The following is a 14,221-nucleotide window of genomic DNA, read 5'->3' on the forward strand; positions in this document are numbered from 1 at the left end:
GGAACCTCCCCCCTCCCCAATTTCCCAAGGCCTTCCAAGATTATCAAATCTGGGATAACCATCATTTGCAGGACACTAGGGTTCTGAACTGGGGGCGTTATTTCCCACTGCCCCTCATAGGAGAGGCAGATGGTGAAGATGGGGTAGGGCTGGGAGAGGGTGTCAGCGAAATGGGGTTTGGCTTAAGGATAGCGGTGCCATGAGACAGAGGGGGGCTGGTGCAGAGCTGGGGATACTGGGGACAGGGGCGCCTAATAAAGCTGGAGAGGAGGCAGGGCCAGTTCTTGCAAGGCTTTGAAGAGCCGCCAACGAGGCTTGGCTTTGCCCCAGGGAAATGGGGTCCAGGAGGGTTCAACACGGAAGCTTAGAAAGCTCAGAAGCTAAAAAAAAAAAAAAAAAAAAGAAAGCAAGCTCAGAAGCTCATGTGTAGATAGAGCATTGGAGCCAGCAGGAGCAGAAACCCACGAGTAATCTGTTGCCCCAGCTGAGATGCAAGGAGAATCGCTTTTGGACCAGGCGGTAGCAGCGGGAGGGAGAGGGGGGGCCGCACCCCGGTTGCTCAGTAGGTGGGCGCTGCCTCTCAGTTGGAGCCGCAGCTTGAGAGAGAACGCGCGTCTCGCATCGCCCGCCAGGTGTCGCTGCGGCCCTGGGGAAGCGGGTGCGGCCGCCGGGTACTGAGCCGGGAGAAGCTAGAGATCGACCGACGCCGGGATCCGATCCGACGTGCGCCTCTGGTCCTGGCTAATCCTCTGACACACCGATTTATCCGGCTGCCGGACCCCGGTTGCCCCACATGGACCCTGCCCCAGCACCCGCGGACTTGGGCACTGCCGTCGGCAGCCCAGGCGTCCCCAGGTGGAGAGGTGACGTTGGTCCGGGGCGGAACTCCCCACTGCTCTCAACCTGGCAGAATGAGGCTGAGTCCAGGACACGGGGGTATCCGGAGGTCAAGTCACCCCACCCGCAGATCTCGACGCCCATCGGCGCGTCGAGGGGAGGGGCCCCCCCGCCCCAGAACCCAACCTCTCCCAGGCCTAGTTTCGGCGCCGGGGGAGGGGTAATTCCGCCCCACCCCCACCCCAACACAGATTCTGTCGCACCGTCTCTATTCCTTCCCGGTGCCCACCACCTCGTCCCCGCCCGCGGCCTGGGTACTTGGAAGCTCCGGGCCCGGAGAGACCAGATAAAGGACACCTACTGTGGGTGGGGGTGACCTGGATCTCAGCTGGGCGCCACTATTTCTCTGTGTGTCCCTAAGCCCCAGCCGGCTTTCTCTGAGCCACAGCCCCGACTGACCCCTGCCGGTTGCACTGAGGGGATTCTGCGGCCACGGAAGTGAAAGTGAAAAGCCCGGGCAGTGGCGGGAAGAAGGTTTTTCCTCTGCAATGGGAGTCCCTGAGGCATTTGTTGGGAAAGGGCCCGGGCGCTCTGGGCAGCCTACTAGGGAAGGGTGTGAGGAAGCAGCGAGATATTTCCTTCCCCGCTCCCCGCCCCCAGGCCTTGCGCAGCTCTCGGGAGGGGCTAGGAGCAGGGATTATGGGTCAAAGGTCAGGTGAAAAATCCGTGGGGTGGGAATGGGGGCGGGCCACTCGTTCTCCGCCGCTGGCATTCACCCTTTCTGTTGCGCTCTCCTGTGGCCTCAGAAGGAGTCAGGTTGTCTAACCTTAATCCCCCATGTAATAGCCAGACCGGAGGCGCGGGGGCCAGTGAAGTGAGCACACCCGCCCCTCAGAGGCCCAGGCTGCGAAGGGAAACTCGAGGGGTGAACCTCCAGCGCCAAACTCTGGCACTCGCGCTCCGGCACTGCAGGTCCAGGCATAAAGGGCGCACCCTCCCTACGCCCCGCATCCCATTGGCAGTCACTCCTCAGGCCGTGTGTCCAGGGGTGGGGGGTGGGGTGAAGAAGGAGAGGGTAGTTGTGGCGTGTCACCGGAGACTTGGTGGGAGGCGAGGGCCTAGGTTCCCAGCCTGGTCCATGCTGGGTCATGCGAGCAAATAGCCTCCTTTCTTCAGCGCGAGGGGTGTAAGTGTCTGTGCCTGGGCGGGGTGTGAGGTGGGGTCGTTGTTGGGGGGCGATAGGAAGAGGGGAGGCGCGGAGACCTATGGCCTACCCTGCCCAAAGTGGGGCCCGGGGGCTCTGGCTCGCGCTCTTCTCACGGAGACGCCGGCGGGAGGACCCCGAGAGTTGGCCCGGGGTGTGCCAGGGTGTCGGTGCGAGGCAGTCAGGGCCTGAACGTGCGGGAGTGTGAGCAGCGGAGACCTGGCCAAAGCTGAGTGAGCGAGTGAGTGTGAATGAGCGACCCGGGGGGACTGGGTGCGCGCCCAGCGGCCCTGGGGGATCCAGCGGAGTGGGTGTGGGTGTGTGTGCGTGCGCGTTTTTGAGACCCGCGGTCGGGGCTGCACATGAAGCGCGGGGACTACAGCAGTCTAGAAGGCGTTCCCGAGAGAGGGCGAATGCAAGGGGGCCAAGCGTGCCAGTGCGGGCGAGTGTGCCCGCGGGGGGGAGGGTGCGTGCCAGCACGAGGCGAATGGGAGCGGGGGCTCACAGGCCTACGCAGGATGAGTGTGCCCGCGCGAGCGGGCCGCGCGTGCCAGGCGCGGGAGCGTGCCAAGGTGGGGGCACGCGGGGGCCGTGGCCGGGAGGGGGTCGTGGCGCGCGGCCGCGAAGGCGCGGGGAGACCAGGCGGGAGGGGGAGGGGAGCGAGGGCGCGCGCGGCCGAGCGGGCGCCCGCGGTCACATGGGCGAGGGAAGGAGGGAGGGAGCGCGCGAGGGAGGGAGGAGGATGGGGGGGTTAAAGCCGCCGAGCGCCGGGGAGCCGGTGCAGAGCGGGCGGCGGCGGCGGCAGCGGACGCGGCGGCTCCAGCCGGCGCGGCGCGGGGCTCGGCGGCGGGATCTGGCAGCGGTGCTAGCTCCGCGCTCCCTGCCTCGCTCCCTACCGGGAGCGGTCGAAGGTCGAGGAGCGGAGCCCCGGCGGCCCGAGGGCGCGGTGAGTACCCAGCGCGGACCGCGCGCGGCCGGACCCTCAAACCCTCAGGCTGACCTACAGACCCGCGGCCCTCGTGCGCGCGGGAAGAGGGAGGGGACGTGCATGGGCCCGAGACCGGGGGGGAGGGGGACAGGAAAGTTCACGGGAAACTTTGCCCGTAAACTCGGGGGCGGGGGCGCAGGAGAAGCTGCCCCCCACGTCCGGGCGCGCCGGGGGTTGGGCGTGGTGGGAGGGGGGGTGGACAATCGGCTGGCGGGAGGTGGCAGGGGCCAACTGCCCTAGCCTCCTTGTTCTCCCTCATCGCTCAGCATCGCGCGCAGGGTCTGGGAAAATTCCGGAGCTGGGGGGTCGCAGTGACCCCCGCGCGCCCAGAGGCGGCTTCTTTCTCCAGCAGAAATCTGGACTTCAAAGCGCCCAGGGGTGTGAATGGACGGTTGCGCGTCTGCCGGTGTATGTGTATCCGTGTGAATCCGCTTGTGTGTGTGTGTGTGTGTGTGTCAGCGTGAGCCCGCCTGTGGTTTTCTCGTGAGTCCGCCTGGATGTATCTCCATTTAGTGGGTCTCCTCCAGTATGTCTTTGTAAGTGTTCCTGTGTTGTGTGTCCGTGTGGGTCCGCCTGTGGTGTATCCCCGTCTCTCTGTGAGTCCGCCGGTGTGTGTCTCCCACAGTGCGGCTCTACATGAGCCGGCCTGGGTATCCCTGTGTTGCTCGGAGGAGTGTATCTCCCCGTGCGTGGGGGCTGGGCCGTAGGGAGGTCACCAGACGGACAGCTCTCCTCCTCGCCTCCTCTCCTCTCCCGAGCCTCTCCTCTTGCGCTCCCTAGACCCCCTCCCCCCTTCAGTAGCTTCAGGCGGGTAGGACTATTTCACGCCTTGTTGAAAATTCAGGATTTTCTTTCTCTTTCCGTCTAGTCTCTCTCTTTGAGAAGCCTCTGTGTGTGTCTGTGTGTCTGGCAGCTTGTCTGCAACACTGGGTGTGTGTCTGCATGCCGCTGTAGGAGTGTGTCTGCAACACAGTTGTGTTGCCTGTAATACTTGGTATATTAGTGTCTGTGTCGCTAGGGTATTCGTGTGGCTGTAATCACTGAAGTGGTGGGAGTATGAAATGCTGGGTGTGTTTGTGCATCTGTAACTGCTGTTTGTCCAGGGGGTCTGAAACACTGAGTGCATTTCTGTGTGTCTAACTCTGGGTGTGATGGTGTACCAATGCATGTATGGGGGTGGTGGGACTTGAACAATTGGATATTCCTACGGCTGTAGGGCTAGCCGGGGCTTGGCGGGTGGAGGGGGCTGTGTCTCAATAAACTGCACATCCCTGCTCCACTGCCAAAACCCACACAAATCTTCTGGACTGGTTCTTAGGGCTCCTGGTCAGGATCGGTGACATGCAGCCAAGGTTCACACTCCATCACAGTTAATACTCCAACTGGGACCCTGAGCCTTAGGTGCAAAGTAGGAATTTAAAGTTCACACTCAAGACTTCTAGGGGCTCTGGAATTCCTCCTCAGCTTCACACTGGGACACTTAAACTCATATGGACTCGCACCAAGAATTACACCAGGACAATGGACTTGCACTCAGATTCACACTTATGTTCTTGTCATATCCAGTGATACACTTCAGTCCTGTAGTTTACACTCAGACTCACATGGGGACTCTAGGCTCACACTTTAGATTCACATTTCTGTCCTGAGGCTCATAGGCTAACATTGAGACCTAGAGCCCATGCTCAGAACACACTGGAGTCCTAGGGCTCACAATGGGACTCACACTAAGACCCTGGAGCTTTCTCAGATTCACACATTCTGAGGCTCACACTCAGACTCACATGGAGAACCTGGGGCCCACATTTGAACTCAAGGACTCACGTAGGACACGGGTTGATACACTCATGCTCACATCAGTTCACCCTCAGATTCACACTAGGACATGCAAGATTCTCACTTCCATCCTGGGATCACTTAGGGACCCAGACTTATAAAGAGACCTCAGGGCTCACACTCAGACTCACATGGGGAAACATAGCTCACATTCAGAAAGCCGTGAAGACCAGGGGCTCACATTCAGACAAACTCTAGGTCTCTAATGCCTATACTGACTTGTTTGGGAATCCTGGGGTTCACAGACTCATACTTCCGTCCTGGGGCTTACAGTCACATGCACACTGGGACCTACATTCGCAGTCAAACCTATACTTGCATCTTGGAGTTCACACTCAGATTGACATCCCTGTCAATTACATTAAACTTGCTTCCATCCTGGGGCTTGTGCTCAGACCCACACTAGGGCCCTAGGGCTCACACTCAGACTCATGCTTGCACCTTGAGGCTTTCATATTCACATGGGAGCCCTGGGGGTCACACTTAGAATCACACACAGTTACGCTTCCATCCGGGGCTCACATTCAAACCCACATTAGGACTGTGTTCACACTCCCAGTGGAACTTAGAACTCATAGTTAAATACACCCATGCTATGGTGTGTCTCAGGGCAGTTGGGCACAGGAACAAGATCTGTCCTCTCCAAAGGTGGGGAGGGGAGGAGATACGTGTTTGGTCACATCTCTTATTAGGGTTGTGGGCTGATGGAGAGGGCGGTGGGAAACACTGACCCAGTTAAATTTTTCTGCCTTTTCTTCCAGAGGCTCTCACAGCAGGAAGGTTGAGTGGCTTTTTTGGTACAGGGATGACATGTACCCTTAGAGTTCCCCATGTACATGCACATCCCCCTTAAATAGTTTTGGGTACCCTTCCTGTGATAGAGAGGGTCAGGTATGGGGAAATGAGATTCGTGTCCTCCCAAGACATCTCCCCCATCCCAATCATCCTTAGGTTGGGAGAGGTGTGAAGATTGACTTGGTGAGGGGTAGACCTCTGGCTCCTTTGACCTTTCCAGGATGGTGAATCTCTGATTCTAAGGGAGATGGTAGCCCCAGATCTGTGGTGAGAAGGTGGCTGAAGGAGAAGACTGGACTGGAACCCACCCGCTTCTCTCTCCTCTGCCCTGGCTGGAAAGGGGTTGGACCAAGTTATGTTATATCTCACAGTGTCTCCTGGAATGCCTGAGTCCTTATCCTGTCTCCAGGGTCTGCCCAGCGTTCTCCACTCTGCTTCTTCCCAAAAGAGCAATAGCCCTGGGGGGGTGGCAATTGGGTCAGGTTGCAACCAACCTTAGGACTCCACCTGCCTTGGAGACACTGCCCGGGGCTTTATATACCTTCCCACTGTGGAGGCCAGTGGGCGGGGCTGCTGAGGTACATGAGCACCCCTTGGGAGCCCACGAAGTAGGGACCTGGCCATCAGGCTCACATGGCTAGGCTGTAACTGCTCCTTGTCCCAGAGGGGGACACGTGCTCTCCAGCCCCCCTATGGGGGTGGTGGGCTCGAAGGCGAAGCACCCCGCTCTGCCCCCCCATGGTGAGCTGAAGTGTAAATGAATCAGAAACAGATGGAGCGTATTTTCTTTGAAATGCAGATGGGTTGCGGCGGCGGGGGCGGGGGGGATCCCTGTGTGCCTGGTTGGGGGGGGGGCGTCCCAGAGAACAAGGAGGCTGAGAAGAGAGAGCTGACCCCTCCTCCAGACCCGCTGTGGGGTTGGGGGGAGTGGTGGAGACCTCAGCTGTGTAAACTCCTGTGACCCAGGGTGACCACACCCACCCCGGCTCCTGGCTTCCTGTGGGGAGGGGCTGGGGAGCCTAGTGGTCCCTGTGGGCTGAGAGCCCTGAGGTCGTCACCCCCCCTTTACCTCTGCAGAGGGCAAAAAGAACCCCCAAAGCACAGAGCATGCTGGGCTGGAGGTCACCAGAGCCAAGGAGTGGGAGGAAGAGCTGGGGCAGATGTGGGGAAGAGTTAGACCCTGCTGCTGTGGGGAACCAGCTCCAGAAGCTGGGGCTGGAGCTACAGTGGAAGGAACTGAAGTTAGACTATGATGGTGACTTCTGGGCAGTCCAAGGGCCCGTCCTGGGGTTTAGGAATGGACTGAAGCATCCTCAGTCCTGAAAGAAGTCAGCATGCCCCACCATATGTTACCTGTACTTCCTCTTCACAATACTCACCAAGGCTGCATAGTAATTGCCTGTGAACCCTGGGACCTAGGGACTGGGGGCTGCTTTGCTTACCACCCACCCACCCTGCCCCTGGCACAGACCAGGTACACAGTGGGAGGGCATTGCTGAGTAAATAATACATCTTTTTCTCTCCTGCCAGACTGAGTGCTGTTGGTGGGCAGGACCATGTCCCTAACTCCTGGCACAGTACCTGGCAGGGATTAGGTGCTCAAGAAATGTTGAGGAATGAACATTGAGTGGGACAGACCATGGGGAGAGCGGACTCTGGGGTTTGTGGCTTGAGACCCAACAGCCTCTATTGTATAACCCTGTTTGGCTCAAAGGACCCCTGAGTGATTTGCAGCTAGACTAAAGGAAGGACTTCCCTGCCTTCAGGGAAGGAGTGCAAAGGATAGGCAGCTTCTTCATTGAAAAGGTCTGGACTAGGTGAGACTGGGGCAGGGCAGTGACCCTGCTTCTGTGGCAGAGGTCAGAGGTCACCTCTGTCCTCTCCCCAGCCTCAGGATTTTTCAGAAGATGGGAAAGTCCTTTTCTCCCCACATGGTTGTGAGCATGTCATGTCCCTTGGTCTCTCTAGGTCTGGGTTTCTTGGACTATAGCTAAGGCAGTGGACCCCATGTCTGAGCCTTTGAGGCTGGGTTCCGAGTTTGTTTAGCTGCTGTGGGCACCACGGACTGTCTGTATTGGTTATTAATGTCTGTCTGAGAACACAGGGTTCGGATCCTAAAAATACCCTGTCCAGCCAGAGCCAAGGAGTTGCTGGTGTGGGTCAGTGTAGCAGTGGCTGCATCTTGATCGGATAGGCACAGAGGCAGGAGAGACTGGGAGAGTGTGGGGAAACTGAGGCAGCATGGGCGAGAGTTGCACAGGAGACAGAGCCTTTGCTTTATATGGAACAAAGGTTTATAAAATAGTGGTGCCAGTTAGTCAAATTATGGCAACATTTAGGGTAAACTGTTATCCTGCACTGCAGAGAATTTCTTTCTCAGAGAGCCTGGAGATACATCTGATATCAGACATAAAAATCGAGTAGTCAATAGTACTCTAATAGTCATTTCAAGTCCAGCTACAGGATGTTCCAAAATAGTGTGTGGCAAAGAACAAAATCTTCCCCAAGTAGCCACTGCCTCCATCCCTACCTCCTAGAGCTCTTCCTTGCAGCCCAAGACCCAATGAGGTTCTTCCACACCCTATTCTATAGGTCCCCACCTCACTTCTGACCCCCACGCCTCTGTGTAGCCCCTGTCCCCCAGGAGAAAAGAACTGCACAGTGGGCCCCAAAGGGTAAGAAGAGCCCCAGCCTCTGAGGGCAGATGTCACGTGACCCTGGCCCGTGAGCTGACCTTTCTGGGCCCCTCCGTGAAATCGCGAGATGAGGGGCTGGGCCCTGGCCCAGGCCCTGAGAGAAGGCGGTTTTGGCACCCATCCAGGTCCTTGACGTCAATGACTCTCCAAATAATGGAATCAATATTGGGGGGTGGGGGCCAGCGTGAACCAGGCCCCAGCGATTAGAAACAGATCAGCACAAACCCGCAGCTGATTCTGATAGAGCTGCCTTGGAGAGCTCGGGTGGGAGGCCTGGAAAGAGGTGGACCTGGGGGGACTCAGGAATGGAGGCGGAGCCACGGCGTGTCCAAAGCGTAAGAGTACACAAATGGGCAGAGACTCTGGGGCTGCCTGGGTTGGAATGATGGGGTGGGAGAAGGGGGTCTGTCCTGGTCCCTTCCTCCTTTGAGCCTGTGGGGTTCCAAGGCTGGGGAAGCTTTGTGAAATGGAGACTTCTTTCAGCCAGTGAGTGATGAAGAGTGGGCAAGGGGAGTCCAGAGTTCATTTCCCTCTGTGTCCCCAGACCTGGGACTCTAAGCCACATTAGGGGTCACAGGTTATACCCAGGGAAGGGGGAGAGTTCTGAGTGAGACCTAAGGGAAATGACCTTTTGCTTGGGGGCACTGGGCATTAATCCAAGATAGAGAAATGGGTATTCCCCCTCAGGTTGGGAGTCTGGTCTCCTTCCCTAGCCCATGTCTTCTCAGCCCTGTAGAAGGCAGCAGGTGAGGATGGAAGGGGCCGTGGGGTCCACAGGGGGCTGGCCTGGTGGCAGCTGACAAAAAACAGGAAGAAGGGCTGGGGGAGTGGCTGTAATTACGGGGCATTTATTATTAATCAGATGAAATTGCTGGAAGCAGCTGGTGTAATGTTTGTAGTGATACAGACTCTGCATGCCCCCAACACAGGCACACTCGAATGCACACTTACACACATACCACACACTGCCTGAGTCTTGTTTTCACAGTTTTCTTCTTGTGAAGGTGGGATGGTTCCATACGTGTCTGTATGTCTGTGTCTATCCTTCTGTGTTTTTTCACGTCGGCCTGTAAACTCCTCTCCCTCGATTGTCTCCTTTTCCCACTGTCTCTGTCATTCCTTGGTCCCATGTGTCTGTCTCTGTCTTCCTCTCTTTGGGCCTGCGTATCTCTTGGTGTGTCTGTATCTGTTACCACCAGCCAGCCTGTCTCTAACACCTTGTTTTAGTTTCTGGCCATCTCTCCCTGGTTGGTGGTACCTCTGCCTCTCTGGGCAGGGTTGGATGACGTGGAGTCCCTTTCTCATGGGTATGTGTTTAGGCACTTGATCATGCCTTTGGCAGACACATCTGGGACCTGTTTTGGCGGGGAGAGGAGCAGTTGAACCCTGAGAATCTTCCGGGGTCTTGGAGAAGTCGAGGGCTCTGTTAAGTAAGTGAAGTTCTAGAAGCAACTGTGACTTTCAGAATAGCCAGCTTTCTTACCAACTACCAGTCATGTGATTTTGGGCAAGGTGCTTTTGTTCTCTGAGCCTCAGTTTTCTCATCTGCAAAAACTGTGTGTTAAGTCCTCAGCATGATATCTGGCTCATCAAGGACCCTGAGCAAGTGTTAGCTGTTCCTATTATTATTGGGAAAGGCACTGTGCTGGTGGGAGAGAGATATGCAGAGGCAAACTGGTATAGCAGAAGGGATTTGGAGCTAGATTTGCACTCATATCTATGCTGTGGAATGGATCAGCTGTGTGGTCTTGGGCAAGTTAACCTCCCCGAATCTCAGTTTTTTCAGCTGTCAAATGGGAATAATAATAGAACCTACCTCACGGAGAAGTCATGAAGATTAAATGAGATCATGCATATAAAGTGCCTAACAGTTCCTGACACATAACAGATGCTCAATAAATCGTAGTGGTGATGAGGAGAAAACAGTATGATGGTGGGTGTTTATGCCCTGCTGGGGGCCATGTGTCTCTGTGTGAGTATGCATGGGAGAATGTGTGTGACATGGAGGTGCTTGTGTCTCTGAACTGGTTGTGTGGGGATTTTGGATTGTCTTTGGGTGTGTATCTATGTGTGGTGTCAGGCCTCTGGCTTCTGGCCTCCTTTTGTCCCTGTGGTTCAGAACCTAAGGTCTGCAAAGGGTGCCGCAGGGAGTCTGGACCACTCCCAACTTTTTCTCTTCTAGACACTTACCTGCTGCCTGCCTCAGTCTCTCCTTCTCACAGTGGGGTTGTGAGTGTGAAATGAGCTCTGAGTTGGACTAAGGTCTCCTCTGTGGCCTCTGATTTGTGCCCTTTGCCCTTCTAGAATCCAGCCTTGTCACATCATCCCGCCCCCTTGGTTTTGGAAGTCTCAGGAAGAGTTTGGTCTGGAGGAGGAGGACGTTGATGTGCTCCGTGTGCGGCCAGCGGTGAAGAGGTATGTGCTGGGGACCCAGGGGAGGCAGGTCAGTTTCAGGGCATCTGGCAGGTGCATTGGGGCTGTAGGTCTGGGGATGTGAGTGAAGGAGGGCCTGAGATCCCTTCCTGCTCTCCCGTCCTCCTTCCTCCTGAGGCTTTTCATGACAGGCCTGTAAAGGGGAAGAGACTTACCCACAGTCACACAGGCAAGGGCAAAGCCAGATCAGAAAATTGGGTTCTGCACTGGAGCTGAATCTGGATGTGGGACTATGTTTCGTCTCATTGTCAGGCTCCCTCTCTGCCCCCAAAGCATCTCTCTGGCTTGACAGCAGGGAGCAGCTGGGCTTGGAGGAGACGGGATAGAGGGTCAGAAAGTCCAGAATCTGCTGAGGCCAGCCTCGGAGGCTGGGCCTGACTCTCCCCGCCTTTCATTCCGGCCAGGCAAGGCCCCCGGATTGGCAGCCCCCAGGGTGGGGGTGTCCATGGGATCGAGGCGCGCGGGAGCGGAACGGAAGGGCCTATTGTCCGAAACCCGCCAGAGGCCCACAAAGGCCGGCCGGGCTTTTCATCTCAGCTCCCAAACAGACTGGCCATTTTCCTGGCCTGGGAGTTGGGGGTGGGGGGGGCTGACCCTTCAGAACTAGGAATGGGGTGTTGTTGAGGGTGCGGGGGGGTTATCCAGGCTGACAACATGGCCATAAAAGGGACAAAATGGAGGTGGGGTTCTGAAGAGGAGGAAGGGAGGCTCCAGAAGGCTGGGGGGAGTTAAGCTTCTGTCTCACTGTTCCCAGAAGACCTAGGGACTTGGAGTGGGGTATCTGACAGAAGTTCAGATTTACCCAATAATAGGGGGCACACCTGGAAGGAGTGTGACGGCCGGTTGGGAAAGTGAGCTGCTCAGCTGTGAGGGCCGTAATCCTCCCCCCGATTGGGGACATTTTAGGGAGCTGGAACTGGGATCAGAGAAGAGAAGGCTAGTGGTCAGGCAAGAGAATGGGCTCCCTGCAGCAGGAGGGACTGAGGCCGGACAGCAGGAAGGACTTTCTGCCAATGAACAGTAGCTCAGATGCCCTGACCCTGTCCCTGGGGATCCCAGAGGATCACAGAGAGCAGGGGAGCTGGAGAATACCCCTGGGGGCTAGGGCTGAGGCAGCTTCTGTGGGGGCAGAAGAGGAGGCTGAGAGGGAGGACGTGGCAGTTCTGCCCACCCTCCCGCAGCAGAACCTCCAGCACCACTTTAAAGGCAGCTTTTTAATTTAACAAAGTGGGTGAAAAACTGTCTTTGGAAATAACAGATATCTGCCGTCTCCCAGGCTAGCACTCAGCCCTTGCAGAGAACCTGTCTCTGGGTTTCTTCTGGCCGTCGGTGACTCCTTTCCTCTCTCTCTGTCTGTCTCTTTTGTTTGTTAGTTTGTTTGTTTCTGCTCTTCAGCCCCCCAGCTTCCCCTCGGCCTCCGCATCACCCCACCCCACCCCCCGGCCCCATTCACCCTCCGTGGGAGTGTCATCCTCAGCCTCTTATTTCCGTGTCTCAGTATCTCCTTCTGTCTCTCCGCTCCCAGTCTCTCTCTTCCGGGGCTTGTCTCTCTCTCCTGATTCGTCTCTGTCTCCCAGCCTGTCTCAATCTCTGTCTCCCTTCCCCCCCCTCCTTTCTCCCCCAACCCCTGCTCTAAATGGGTCTATTTAAAACACCCGACGCTGCCAAGTCAGAAAAGCGTCTCCTGATAAAGCGCATTAGGCGGAGGGAGGGAGGAGGAGGGAGGAGGGAGGAGGGAAGAGGGAGCGGCGGGCAGATGGATTGATCCAAGCCGGTAACCCCATTAATCAGGCATTGTGGATCCCCCTCCCTCCCCCAGCTTCAGCCCCTTCAGAGCTAAAAGCCGCTTAAATATTTATCACCCCTCCCCCATGGGGTTGAGGGGAGGGGTGTGTGGCCCTCGGTGTGAGTGTCCCCAGCCACCTGGTCTCCCCCCATGCGCGTGTACACATGAGTGCGTGTGCTCGTGCGTGCACACCTGAGAGGCCCAGGGCCCAACTGTCGTCTTGCCCTCCCACCACTTGAGTGGCCTGCTCCCCTGAGCAGCCTCTGGGGACCTTGGGGTTCTGGCCTGGCTCCTGCCCCTCCTGAAGAGTTGGGCATGCAGAGTAGAGACCCTGGGCTCCGTTGGGGGTCCTCATGCCCCACAAAGTGCAGGACTGGGAGGCATTGCACTGTCATTCTCAGGAGGCAGGAAGGGGGAGCTTCGGTTCAATGTCCAGATTCCCCCAAACTCCCAGTGCAAGAAGTCACGTGGGGAGTAGAGTTGGGGACTCCACGTTTCTAGAGTGCACGAAGGTCCCTTGGAAGGCTGGTGGAGGTTCCCCCTTTCTCCTCACAGGGCAGAAATACGACCTGGGGGTGGGGTGGGGGCTTCCCATTACCCTCAGACATGCGGGAGGGCAACCTGGGCCGGGAGGGGGTCCCCATCACCCCCAGAGAATAGAAAGGTGTCCGCTCTCTGGGGGTGATGTGGGTTGGAGCCCCCATGGCAGCAGAGGTCAGCCCTGAATGAGACGGGCAGGGGTTTGTCCCAGTTGGCCCGAGACAACTTGGCCCTGGGCGGGGGAAGGGAGGCCGCGGCCGGCCCTGGGTGTGAGGAGGGGCCCCTGCCCGGAGCCGGGAGGGTCCCTTCCCCTCCCCTCCCCCTGCAACGAGTGCCACATCTCCTCCTGACTCAGACAATTAGATTCAAAGGATGACCTCACTGCCTGCCGTCCCTCACTCGCTCCCTCCGCTAGCTCGGCTCGCTCGCTCGCCGCGCGCTCCTTCCTCCCCTCCTCCCGGCCCGCTCGCCCGCCCGCCGGGACTCTCGGGGGTGGGGGGGGGACACGCCTGCTCCCCGGGCCGCCCGAGCCCCAGCCCCGAACCCCGGGGGCCCGATGACCGCGGGCGGCCGGGCGCACCCACGGAGCGCCGGAGGCACCGACTGGGCGCCTGCACGGGGACCCAGGTCAGTGGCCGCGCAGCCGCAGGGCCGGAGAACTTGTCACCCCAGCTCCCGCGGCAGAGACGCCCCCGCCCGCGCCGCCCGCCAGCCCGCCTCGCCGCTTCCCGCTCCTTTCTCGGCCCCCGCCCCCCGCGGCTGCTCGGCCCTCCCTCTGCCAAGCTGTCTCTCTTCTCTTCTCTTTCTCCCCCCCCCCAGCCCCCCTCCTCTGCAGCCGGTGGGAGGGACTGGGACTTCCTGAGGTCCCAGGGATGGGGCCGGGGCCCAGTGGCTGCAACTGGACCAGGCCTCTGAGCGAGGAGGGGGCTCTGGCTGTGTGCGTTGGCCTGGGGGAGGGGACCAGCACCTGGGTGGGAAGGGGGCTACTGAGAGAGAGGCCCAGGGTGTGGGGGACATCTAGACAGAGGGCATGAGCTCCTGATAGCTTTCTTTTCTCCCATCCTGTGGGCCTCTCGCCTGGCTTCATTTGTCCCCACCTCCTAGCT

General features: G+C 58.2%; 1 protein-coding gene across 2 annotated transcripts in view; it reads left to right on the top strand.

The window, feature by feature from the left end:
• The first annotated feature begins 2,885 nt into the window (after nt 1–2,885).
• Nucleotides 2,886–14,221, top strand: part of CNTFR (ciliary neurotrophic factor receptor) — a 37,909-nt gene continuing 26,573 nt past the window's right edge. Inside the window, exons 1-2 of one of the 2 annotated variants that reach the window (XM_082618629.1) lie at nt 2,886–2,987; nt 10,661–10,771. The gene's annotated coding sequence lies outside the window, so the exon portion shown is untranslated. Of the gene's footprint in view, nt 2,988–10,660; nt 10,772–13,557; nt 13,743–14,221 lie in introns of those variants that run through there. The other variant, XM_082618628.1, reaches the window with a different exon arrangement.

The sequence above is a fragment of the Mesoplodon mirus genome (genome assembly GCF_964341445.2).
Source record: "Mesoplodon mirus genome assembly, chromosome: 1".
Lineage (NCBI taxonomy): Eukaryota > Metazoa > Chordata > Mammalia > Artiodactyla > Ziphiidae > Mesoplodon > Mesoplodon mirus.